Consider the following 13,465-nt stretch of genomic DNA (forward strand, 5'->3'; position numbering starts at 1 on the left):
AAGCTTTTCTTGCCGACCCATCTACACAATCTCACTTAGAAATTCATGCCTTCTTGTAAAGAATACCCCCTTCACCAGTGACTGAAACCCAACTACAATCATATTTGCTATCAAGGTGTTTAAATAAATATATTAATTAAAGAGAGAAAAAAGAAATTCATGCCTTGTTATTCTTTGAGGTTTTTATTTGGTATTCAAATGCAAGAATTCATTCTTTCTTCAAACTTACCATAGCTAACCGTGTGTCAAGTTTTGCTTAGTGTCAAGTTCTGCTATATCTAGTACTATATTATGCTTTGAATGCTTCTTATGTTTAGCATTAAAAATAAAATAGCTAATGAGGTGGAGCCATATTATAGTGGACAGAGCATTTGCCTTGCATACAGTTGATTTAGCTTTGATCCCTGGCATCTTATATGGTCCCCTGAGCCTGCCAGGAGTGCCCCCCCAAACCAAAAACAAACAAAATTAATATAGATAAATGAGGCAATTCTATAAATGTCTCATTTAACACTTTTGACATGCTTGTAAAATAGGTACTGTTATCTACATTGTAGAATGTAGAAACATGAAGAATAGAGAGAAAAATGGTAGAACTTGAAATATAAGTCAGGTACTCTAAAAATATTTTTTGTACTTAAAAGATTAAAATTAACAAACCTGCGTTTTATGAGAAATGTAAGATTGTAAAACTTCAGTATCACTCACCTGATGTTGGAATCTCTTTCTCTTAATTATATGTCTGTTTTCCATACAGATGAAGGAACAATGCCATGAAATTTTGGAAATAACCATAATAGCTAATCTGAAGATCTGGCAAATAGCTAAAATTAGTTGAGTCCAAGTATTTATTAGTATGTCAAAGCTACATATATCTAAACATGGTTTATTAAAATAGAGAATGGAGACTATCAAGAAAAGACTAATGTAATGGTCCATCTGAGTTAAAAGATATGAGAATGAAAACCAATGATGTAAATTTATGGCTGTTATGCTCTTTCTGGTAATTTTTCCTAATGTAGTTTTATATTAAAACAAACCATTCCAAAATCTTACGTACCTGTTCAACTTTGAAATTCTTGGAAGTATAAAACTCCTGGTATTGTTACTTTAGCCACAAGACCTAAAAATAGTCAAACTGGTATAGTCTCCCTTGAATTTGACATTCTATTAATGGTCAACATTAAAAGAGACAACAGAGTGGAGATATTTGTTTTTATCTTTTCTTTTTTATTTTAGTTGATGGTCATTTAGTTGAAGAAAAGCTATAAAGAATCAATTCTTATAATATTGGTGTTTTGTTGATTAGAAACCTTTTGGACCAGAGTTTCTTAATGACATACAATTTTTCTCTGTGGATCATATATTATGGTTTAACAACCAGATGGCAGGTTATTATATTATTTTTGTATATCTGTTCTTGAATGCATTTGTCACATATAACACTTAAATTATATTAAAATTCTTTGTTACTGCTTTATTTCCTACCTCAAATTTGGCCTTGCCACATAGGAGAGATCTTACAAAAAAGATATTCAGGTAAAAGCTAGTCCTTATTTTTTTTTCAGGGAAAACCCAATACTGACTTTTAAAAAGATGCAAGGATTGTAGCACTTTTAAAAGTATAATTGGCAAATATTCAAATCTATAATACAGTTCTTTAGTCTGGGAAAGATATCAGAAAGTGATAAATTATAAATCCTTCCTTAAAATCTCTAACAAAAGTGAAACAATTTTTATAATGAAAGCACCCTGGAAACTTTTTTAGAAAAAGGCTGTCATTGTTCATATTTGGCACAAGAAAAAAGAAAATTTGCATTAAAACTTTTGAATGTAGAATTTTAAAAGAAGTTTTCTCTAATAGTTTCAGTTTAGTTATATAGAACCATTTAGCTAGAAGAACATGTTAATAAATTACAAACAAGATTTTATGGAGTAATTAATTAGTAGTTAGAAATGAGGAAGATTTTTTTTAAATAAAGGGGAACCGAGTACTTTAAACTAGCAGAGTGTGTGATGCTTTTACTATTCCTTCAAATTTATCTAGTCTAAATGCTAGCATTCACTTCTATAGCCCCAAATGTCCCTCTTAATATTCCTAAATAATGGTGCTAAGTGAAAGTAGCCAGTGAGACCAGCTTTTATGACAAGGGCCACTCCATTCCGACCGCCACATGTCCTTGCCTCATGAAGATTGGTGCTTACCACTACATGCAATTCCGCCCAATTCTGCCCTTGACATCTTCACCTGGTATAGTGGGATGTGATGGGTGCCCCATAAAGGTCAATCACCTCCTCCCTGCCTTTATAAATTGTATAGGAAGCTTTTGACCAGTGATCTTTTAGACCCAAAAAGTTGGGTTTAAACAATGATTCAAATACTGAGGCAGGAATCTCTGAGTCTTGGAGAAGGCCTTGTGACATTGTCTCTACCCACTATTTTCACTACTCAACAACACTGGCATGCTGAAAAGAAATGAGACAAATCTAGTTTTTACCCTTTACCAAACCAGTTGGCTACAAGTCCCTAATATATAGAAATTGTGCAACCTAAAGTGTCTAAAATGTTTTCTATTAATATGCTAAATTTTTTATCACCATCCATTTCTGGATCAAAAAATCATTCTAGCATATGACATTTGTGGAGATTAAAAATATTTTTTATTAGTTTTGTTTTAGGGCCTCACCTAAAAGGGCATAATCCTGTTGGAGTTTAGGGGACAGGAAATTGGGAATTGAAGTGGTAGTGGGAATTGAACTAGAGTTAGTTAAGTGTAGTGCAAGCACCTTTCTTTCTATTTTGTTTCTCTGATCCCAGCACACATGACTTTATGATTGGCCTCAAAGTATGTTGAAGCCCTCAGGGAGATCAGAATATTCCTGGAGGAGATCTTACATAGCTTCTGTAGGGTTTTTTGTGATCCTTGCTCCTGGAATTCATCATCTAGTCGCAAAATAGACTTGACTTAGTTAGTTGGTCTTAGATAATGGAACAAGGCAATGTGATATAATGACACTTCTGTGATTGTGTTTTAAAAATCAAAGTCTTCTCAATTGTTTCCTCTCTCTTACTTTTTATTTAATTTTTCTGGCAGTTCAATGCCAAGTTTTCAGCTGTTCTTTAGAGAAGTTGATCCGGTAAGTAACAGATCATGCTAATGAGCTGAACTCTCAGTCCCACAATATGGAGATATGAATCCTATCAATAATACTAAGTGATTTTGGGTGAAGCCTTCCTTAGTTCAATCTTCAAATGAAATCCTAGTCATACCTGACACTTTGCAGCTTGAGGAATCCCAAGAGAGAGGATCTAGATAAACTGCTTCTAAATATCTGATTCAAAGAACTTAAGTTAATAAATGCTTTAGGGCAGGGGTCTCAAACTCAATTTACCTGGGGGCCGCAGGAGGCAAAGTCGGGGTGATCCTTGAGTGCAAAGTCTGTAGTAAGCCTTGAACTTTGAGGGGTGTGACCCAAACAACTAAAACAAAACAAAACAAAAAAGATTCCTCTAGGGCAGGGCCACAAAATGTTGGACAGAGGGCTGCAAATGGCCCTCGGGCTGTGAGTTTGAGACCCCTGCTTTATGTCAAAGAAATTACTCAAGTGGAAGAAAACATACCTTGTATAGGATCCTGGTTTCAATATCTTGTTCATCATGAACCTTTAAATATACTCCAAATGTGTACCAGGTATTCTGTCATGCCACTGGAATTAGCTCACACAATAATAAATTAAACAAGCAAATAAATGAATATATAAAATGCTTTGAACCATGAAGTTTTCCATTTTAAAGTAATATTTTATTCTGAAAAAATTTTAAGTTAAATCATTATCTTTATATTTACTCTTACTTTTGTAATTTTATGCCTCTATTTTTTCACTTGGACCATATTATGAATATTAAAACATAACTTTTCTATTTTATTTTGTAATATTGGCATGGAGCATTTGTACGTGAAATTATAATTAACTTCTGGTTAAAACTGTATTCATTTCTCTAGTTCTTCTATGATCTTTTCTTTCTAAAACACATTTAACTGTAGACCTCTCTTTGCCAGTGTCAGAAATCAATCTCAAACTAGCTTAAGCAAAAAATAAAATTTTATTAACATGTGTGTTTAAAATCCAAGGAGGGAGAACCTAGCTTCATTACTCTCAATAGTTTAATTGAAATAAGAATTAAAATATAGGCAGTTTGATATGATGATATGAGAAGAATGTTCTCTCTACTCCTCTCTTTGCTTTTAGTACTTAAATTGCTCCTTCTTTGTTTAAAGAGATACTCCCTTCTCTAAAAGATAGAAGTCAGGGCTGGAACTACAGTGGGTAGGTGCTTGATGTGAGGACTCAAGTTTGGTCCTTGGCATCCTATATGGAACCTGAGCAAAACTAGGAGTGATCCCTAAGTGCAGAGCATTGCTAGGTTTTCCCTCTTCCAATAAAGACAAAGAACCTTGAAAAAAGAAAGAGAAAAGATTGGGGCTGAAGTGATAGCACAGCAAATAGGGTGTTTGCCTTGCAAACATGCATAAAAGACACATGCAAAAAAGTGAACTCAGCTCTCTAACACCATGCACAAAAGGTCAAATCAAAATGGATTAAAGATCTGAAACTATAAGGTATGTAGAAGAAAATGTAAGAAAAACACTCCATGACATTAAGACTAAAGGCATCTTTAAGGAAGAAACACCACTGTTCAAACAAGAGGAAGCAGAAATAAGCAAATGGTAATCAAACTGAGAAGCTTCTGCACTTCAAAGGAAACAGTGACTTGGGTGAAAAGGTCACCCATGGAATGGGAGAAACTATTCACCCAATATCCATTAGATAAGGGGCTAATATCTAAGATATACAAAGTATTGACAGAACTTAAGAAGAAAAAAAAAACTAGCCCCATAAAAAATGGGAAGAACAAATGAACAGACGCTTTCTCAAAGAAGGAATAAAGAATGGCCATGGTAAAAAAGTGCTGCAATGAATCTAGGTGTAAGGAAGAGATTTTTGTATTGTATTTTTGTGTTCCTAAGGTATATTCCTAGGAGTGGTATAGCTGGATCGTATGGGAGCTCAATTTCCAGTTTTTGGAGGAATCTCCATATTGCTTTTCATAAAGGTTGGACTAGCTGGCATTCCCACCAGCAGTAGATAAGAGTTCCTTTCTCTCCATATCCCCGCCAGCACTGCTTGTTCTCGTTCTTTGTGATGTGTGCCAATCTCTGTAGTGTGAAGTGGTACCTCATAGTTGTTTTGATTTGAATCTTCCTGATGATTAGTGATGTGGAGCATTTTTTCATGTGTCTTTTGGCCATTTGTATTTCTTCTTTGTCAAAGTGTCTGTCCATTTCTTCTCCCCATTTTTTGATGGGATTAGATGTTTTTTTCTTGTAAAGTTCGGTCAGTGACTTGTATATTTTGGATATTATCCCCTTATCTGATAGGTATTGGGTGAATAGTTTCTCCCACTCAGTGGGTGGTCTGGAAACAACCAAGAAGCCCTTCAACAGATGAATGGCTAAAGAAACTGTGGTACATATACACAATAAAATATTATGTAGCTGTCAGAAGAGATGACGTTATGAAATTTTCCAATACGTGGATGTATATAGAAACTATTATGCTGAGTGAAATAAGTCAGAGAGAGAGAGAGAGACGTAGAATGGTCTCACTCATCTATGGGTTTTAAGAAAAATGAAAGACATTCTTGCAATAATAATTTTCAGAGAAAAAAGAGAGGAGGGCTAGAAGTTCCAGCTCACCTCATGAAGCTCACCACAAAGAGTGATGAGTTTAGATAGAGAAATAACTACAATGTGAACTATCCTAACAATGAGAATGTATGAGGGAAATAGAAAGCCTGTCTAGAGTACAGGCAGGGGTGGGGTGGGGAGGAGGGAGATTTGGGACATTGGTGATGGGAATGTTGCACTGGTGATGGGAGGTGTTCTTTACATGACTAAAACCCAACCACAATCATGTTCGTAACCAAGGTGTTTTAATAAAATACAAAAAAAGAAAAAAGAAAAAAAAAGAATGACCAAAGGCACATAAAAAAATGCTCCATGTCACTAATAATCAGGGAGATGCTAATCAAAACAACAATGAGATATCATCTCAAGCCACAGAGATTGACACATATCACAAAGAACAAACAAACAGTGCTGGCGTGGATGTGTGGAGAAGGGGACTCTCATTCACTGCTGGTGAAAATACTGTCTAGTTCAGCCTTTCTGGAAAACAATAGGAATATTCCTTAAAAACACTGGACATTTAAGTTAGACAAACAATCGGATGGAAAGTCTGGTCCATAGCCCATGCTTAATAATTTTTCAGTAAAATAAAATTATAATACAAACATCTGTGAGAAATAGCTATAGATTAAAATTGCATCACTTGAGGATAAAGTCACTTAAGAGGTTTTTTTCTGGTGGTCCTTGAATTTCCTCCATGACTCTTTCTTCAGAACTACTCAAAAAAGGCCAAAGCTTCTTAACAACACAACCCATTCATATTTTGGGGGGCATAGTTGAATTAAAAATGCTTGGTGGAAAGACCGACCTCTTGCCCCAACAGATTCTGCCCTTTCGTACACCCCTACAAAGCTCATTATTACTCCTTAACTTTCTCACTCCCAACCATCAGTACCCCACATTTACCCTTTTTAATACACAGTTCTAATCACAGACCAAAGTCGTGCATTTGATTTAACAACCTCCAACTGTTTCAAAAGACATAAAATGGACACATATGTCTTTTGAATATTTTATGTGTATTTTCTTTAACAGCTTTAACTCTTTCTAAATATTCTTTTATCGTGATGATTCTACCCACTTTTTATCTTGTCTTCTCTTTGTGAGCTGTTCGATGAGGAATTTTGGTGGAAGAGTCCCTCAGTTTAATGCTTATGATTGAACCATGTCATGGGGATTGTTAAACTTGTTCTTATGGCCCCCATATGCACCGATAACGCCATGTGGCATTGTTCCTTGTTTGCATAGGCACATTAAAATAGGAAAATACTATACACACAAATAAGTTCTTGTCTAATAGAGATTGGAATACACAAATCTCATGGTGCAATGGTACCTTACACCCTGAACATTGATATAATGACCTGGCACAGGCCTCAGAAGAATGGGTATCCTCCATTCACCCCTGAACCAGGGAAGCTATCTGCGAAACATCCAAGGATTTTTATAACACCTGGAAGCAATCTTCTACCAGGGAAGACCCTACCACGGCTCTGACATCGATCTGCTCAAAAGAGACTTCCCTTAGCACTAAGAAGACTTGACAACAACAACGACCTGCTTACAGGACAGGGTTCTCTGCATTGCCCTTTACTTGTGAGGTGAAACGAGAGGACGCTCTGCACCATTCTGACTGCAATATAGAATATGCAGATTCCAGGATCTTTAATACAGAAACATGATACCAACTACAGAGACTTGTGATAAATAAGTGTATTGGCACTACAGACAATGACCTGGATTGGACAAACTAGTTTTCCTGGAGCCTAGAGTTGATCTTATGCCAGGAAACTTCAGGGGTAGGTTCTCCTTGTATTTAGGCCAAGGCTTCTCCTTTCCATGTCCCTCATATTTTGGTGGGCCTATGCAAACAATAATTACCACTCTAACACCGTTTTACTGTACTCCTTTGACTCTAATTTTAAGAAAAACAACCCACTTAAACTTTTGAGGTTAACTTAAACTAATATGCATATGCATGGAAATGTTAAAAAGTACTTTGCCTTCAATGTTTAAGGAGTTACATTAGTTTTATGTCTTTAGATTGCTTTGTGTGATGATAAGAAATATTATGTACTATAATCTGGGGACTTGAGGGACAAAGTAATTAATTGTACATGGGTTCTGGTTTTTTTCTTTTGTTTGTTTTGTTTTTGGGGGCACACCCATTTGATGCTCAGGGGTTACTCCTGGCTAAGCGCTCAGAAATTGCCCCTGGCTTGGGGGGACCATATGGGACACCAGGGGATTGAACCATGGTCCTTCCTTGGCTAGAGCTTGCAAGGCAGACACTTAACCTCTAGTGCCACCTCGCCGGTCCCTGTTTTATTTTTCTTAATTTTCTTTGGCTGAAAGTTCAAAGTTAAGATATCAGCAATGGGACCACTGAGAATTCTGTTTATGGGTGATTGTCCTTCCACTGTAACTTTACCTTGTCCTCTTTCTTTGCATCTTTGTTCTCATAATTAAAAATAAAAAATTAATAAAAATGCTTGGTGGAGTTTTTTTTTTTTCCTTCATGTACCTTAGATGTAGTACCTAACAAGTAATTCTTAGTCTAAGCTACATACTGGCTTAAGTCTCATATATTTTAAGGATTTACAACTCTAATCCTCTTTTTCCTAGTGAAGGAAATAGTAATGCAGAAGGTGCTGTACTCAAAAGATAGACCTCTAGATTGTCGTTTTTATTTTTGTTTTGTGTTTTTTTTTGTTTTTGGGTCACAGCTGGAAGTGCTCAGGGGTTACTCCTGGCTCTATGCTCAGAAATCGCTCCTGCCAGGCTCGGGGGACCATATAGGATGCCGAGATTCGAACCACCGACCTTCTGCATGCAAGGCAAATACCTAACTTCCATGCTATCTCTCCGGCCCCTAGATTGTCATTTTTAATTCTGCAGTAGAATTAGACTTTAGGCCTCTTTATTAACTGTATATTTTATATTGGTCAAGGAGACACTTCATTTGCTTATTCCCAATTTTCTAAAAAGTGTCACAAATAGTTTTAGGGAGTTGGAGAAAGCCTTTTAAAGAATCCAGATAAGAATCTTCCTGCGGGCTAGAAGTAGAATGTATTAGCATACAGTGTTAGTCAAAAAATACCTGTTGTCCCTACAACATTTTCTGAAAAAAAGATTTATTCTTAGCAATGAGAATTTGCAAACCTGTCAGAATACAAAGTCTTCATGTTACTCTGTGAGATAGAATAAACTACCTTGAAAAGAGAAATTTGGGAGGAAGAAAGAATCCAGATATAAAATCATTAAAAATATTGCTTCCTCGCTTTGTATTTTAGAATTGCCAAATCTTGTCCTATCTCTGTTTCTATCCTGACAGAATCCTCTTTTCCTGACTTAATCCTGCATATCTCTGCTCAAATATCACCTTCTCAGAGAAGGGGTCTTTGAGCAATGAATTGAGAAGTCTCAGTTTTCACTGTAAATTGACCTTTCAGGGGTAGGATGTGAAATAAATCTATGAGTGTTTAATATCTAATAAATAAAGAGTAAGCGAAAGGGAACTTAAATAATGAATTTGGAGGGAAGGAAAGCCACAGAGCAGCATGGAGCTATAGAAAAAGAAAACAAAAGGCAGGATAGAGATTTGTGTGGTAGCTGATCTCACAAAGGCCAAGGTAAAACTCGGTGGGGGGTGGGGGGCTCATAAAATATTATGTGTTGCTATACTAAGCACAAGAGCAATAGGATTTCATTTTTTTCTTTTTTTATTGAGAAAGATTTAATAAATTGCATCATAAATGAAAAGGGATAATGTACAAGTGATATAATAATCATAATAGATTAGTATGCACAATTTTATATAACTAAATTGAATCATCCAGAGGAAATAGGATTTCATTTTTATTTGATCATTTTGGTTACTTTATAGAAAAAAACTCAAAATACAAAGGATGAAAGGAGAGACCAGGGCCCGGAGAGATAGCACAGCGGTGTTTGCCTTGCAAGCAGCCGATCCAGGACCAAAGGTGCTTGGTTCGAATCCCGGTGTCCCATATGGTCCCCTGAGCCTGCCAGGAGCTATTTCTGAGCAGACAGCCAGGAGTAACCCCTGAGCACCGCCGGGTGTGACCCAAAAAACCAAAAAAAAAAAAAAAAAAAAAAAAAAGAAAGGAGAGACCAATGAGGGGACAATTCTTTAAGTGAATGGATCAATAGTATGTTTTAATTCTCACTTGAATTTGGACTACATTCCAGGAATTGCCATTCTCTGAATTCTGACCAGAATAATTTACTGCAAGTTGTCCTCCCTCATTTTTTTAATAGAAGCAACATGATTTATAATATTTTTAGTGAGGATTTTATCTGTAGTTCCCAATATCACAACCACCACCAATGTTCATTTTTGTTCATAAGTTCCTTCCCATTCACGCCATCTCTTGGTAAGTTCAGTTCTGGAGGCCAACTCTAAGGTTCTATTAATTTGAACATTTGTTATTTCCTTAATATGCACTTTTATATTCTACATATAAGAGATTATTTTGTATCTGCCTCTCTCCTTCTGACTGACTTCTATCAATTTGATACCCTTAGTTTCACTCGTAGCAACAAGTTGTTTGATAACATCTTTATTATAGCTGGGTAGTGTTTGCTTCAGTAACACATATACTAAAATTGGAACAATACAGAGAAGATTATCATGGTCCCTGCACAAAGATGACATGCAAATTTATTATAGCTTAGTAGTATTTTATTGTGTAATATAGCACTATTTCTTTACTTACATATATTTTCTTGGACACATCAGTTTCTAGATTTTGGATATTGTAAATAGTTCTGCAATAAGCTCAGAAGCACAAATGTCTACAAAGGTGTTGGTAAGGCAAATGCCAAACAAAAACTAAACTTTAGGGGCCTGAGCAATGGTGAAGTGGCAGGGCGTTTGCCTTGCAAGTGGCTGACTTAGTACTGAACATGGTTTGATTCCCCACATCCCATATGGTACCAAGCCAGGAATAATCCCTCATTCACTGGGTTTGGTCCAATAAACCAAAAAACCAACCAAACAAACAAACAAAAACCCCTAAACTTAGGCCCATCACTTACACTATACACAAAGTCACAAAGGTCGATTCAAAATGGAGTTGAGTCCTCAACATTAGACCTTAATCCATCTATTTATACTGGGTAAAACATAAGGAGAATCCTTTATTCCATTGAATCTAAAATAATTTTTAATGATTTAATGCCATTGGTCAAGCAAAGAGATTCAAAAATAAACAAATTCATTACATCAACTTAAGAATATCTTCATTGCAAAATGAAATCATGACTAGAATAAAAAGCACTCTATAAAGTGAATCAGATGCCCCCAACATGTTGATCTCAAAGCCAAGCCCATGGGTAAAAATTTGGTGAAGTTCTGAACAAAATCAAAAGATAGTATGATTTTGAATAGAAAAACATTATAAAATTTCAGATGTAGCCATCTGAGTCAAGAGAAGAATTTCCAAGGGACAAAAGAATGTTCCAAGGTGGCAGGAGTGGAGATCTGGGGAGCAGGGACAATGGCAGGATGAGCTGCTTTGTGTTTCCTATCCTTGTCCTGCTATTGGTAGAAATGTTTGTGAGATATACACATATGGCCTCATGGCGGTGAGGAGAAATATTAGGAAGGACAAGGAAAATCAGATTCCTTCTTTGTGTCAGATAGGTGCTGAACTTAAGGAGTGCTCTTATGCCTGAAATAATTCTGTCAGCTGGCAGGGAGTTTTCCAGACCCAGTATGTGTCTGGGTTCTAGTTCCTAGTGGGATTTAACTTGGAACCTCAAAGTGCCAAAAGAAAAATATTTGTATAATAGAACATCCTTTGAGGACCTCTTGTATCCACTAGCTAACCTCACAGCATACTACTCAATGACAACGAGGAAACCATACTTCCTCTAAAGTACATACAGAAATGAGAGGAGAAAAAAAAACATTAGAATATTAGGGTCCAGAGTCAAAGGATGAGACCATACAACTGGAGTAAAGCTGAACAAAACTTTGTCTACCAACAGCTCTGAGCTGTCTGATCAGGGTTTGTCTCTTACAGGAGATGAACCCAACCCAAGGTCATGGATCAGATTATTTAGGGAAGGAATATAGGGAGGTTCTATTTTTTTGTCCCCCCATTCACAATACAGATCAGGCAAAGGGCCTGGTTTGAGGTGTATATGGGGAGCATTTACTGTACCTCTTCTTTCTATACAGTCAGTGTAAAGAACACAACCTGTGGTAAGCATTGGGAGGCCTTATCTTTTCTTTTCTTTTTTTATATGTAAAAAAAACCCCTTCACCAGTTTTTTGATAATTGTTAAAATGATTGGCTGTTGTCCTTTTGCTCCCTGTGTCTTTCCATAATAGGTAGCTGGGGCGTTGTTAATTGAAATAGGCTAGAGGAAACCAAGCATGTGGCTTACGCTATGCGGTCCTTACAAAATGCCATCCCTCCTTGTTCAGAACCTAGGACCCCACAGGAAAATATGAAGTTATTCAGTGCTGTGTATCATTTCAGAGAGTCCAGGGCCTTCAGCTTGTTTGAAATAGAAAATTAATTGCAGATGAAATTGTGAGAGAATTGCTCTGGAGCAAATGCTTTCGGAATCATAGCACATTCTACTTCCCACTCTCCTCTTTATTTGTTATCAGTTGTTGATGTAATGACTTCCATTTATCCTAGATATCACCTTGAACTGGAGTTGAAATTGTATGCAATTCCACCAGGACCAACACTTGGAAAGATAAAAATATCCGTATGCCAAGACCAACAAATAAATTAAATCTGTGTCATGGTTTCACAATTTGGCTAACAAAGCTAGAACACTGGTTAAAATTCATTCCTTGAAGAAAATCTCAATATCTTAATTCTATTTTTCTTTAATATGCTCCCAAATTAAAAAAAATTATCCTTTGTGACTTTTGCAATTTTCCCTTGTTTCTGTAGGGGTAGGGGAAGACATCAGCCTTTTGCATAATAGAATGAATATCCTTGGAATATATGATATAGGGACTTTTTGTGGAACAGGAATAATCTTTCTGTTGTGAAGGAAACCAGATTAGTAACAAGACTCGACACACTGACCTCAAAACATCACCCCTGCTGACTATTACTGCATGTATTTTCTGTTCTCCTTTGGAGAGATGGGAATTGTAGACCACAGCTTAGAGCAGACAAAAGTTCTGTCAGGGCATGACATAAACCAGGCACTACAAGGTGACATCAACTGGATGACTCTAAGAATGTGAATGGGGCCTGTCTGTAAAGCATTAAACTCTTTTAGGGGCTATGTTATTGAATCAATCCAACCAATTTATAAGCATGTACATGCTTCAATCTTAAGCACTCACCTCCTAGTCTCCCCACTGTTCTGCTACACAGATCATTTCACTTTGGATTTATTTCATTGACTCTATTTGAATCTCAATTTTTATTTGGAGTCTTTGGATACTAAGTGGGACTAAGTAGCACTACTGTCACATTCTCAAGTTTGTCTTTATTATTGGCTAAACTTAAGACTGAGGTTGATTGTGTCCTCAGCAGACATCTTATATTGGAAGTCAATTTAGGTTGTCACAACTGGGAACATGGTTTCTAGTGTGAAGACACCTGAGACACTAAGCTTCAGCTCCCACAACAAAATATAGCCAGCTCCCAAATATCCTTTGAGGGAGTTGGGAAACCTTGCCCTCTATCTGATCTCTAAATTCTTCTACTCCT

The 13,465-nt window shown here is 36.4% G+C and overlaps 2 non-coding genes across 2 annotated transcripts; one reads left to right on the top strand and one right to left on the bottom strand.

Moving 5' to 3' along the window:
- The first annotated feature begins 10,349 nt into the window (after positions 1-10,349).
- On the top strand, positions 10,350-10,456 carry LOC126015289 (U6 spliceosomal RNA). Its single transcript, XR_007498168.1, has one exon. It is a non-coding gene; the product is annotated as a U6 spliceosomal RNA (small nuclear RNA).
- A 1,410-nt stretch (positions 10,457-11,866) lies between these two features.
- On the bottom strand, positions 11,867-11,999 carry LOC126014694 (small nucleolar RNA SNORA51). The gene has a single exon (XR_007497695.1). It is a non-coding gene; the product is annotated as a small nucleolar RNA SNORA51 (small nucleolar RNA).
- Between the last annotated feature and the right edge of the window lie 1,466 nt (positions 12,000-13,465).

The sequence above is a fragment of the Suncus etruscus genome, chromosome 7 (assembly GCF_024139225.1).
Source record: "Suncus etruscus isolate mSunEtr1 chromosome 7, mSunEtr1.pri.cur, whole genome shotgun sequence".
NCBI lineage: Eukaryota > Metazoa > Chordata > Mammalia > Eulipotyphla > Soricidae > Suncus > Suncus etruscus.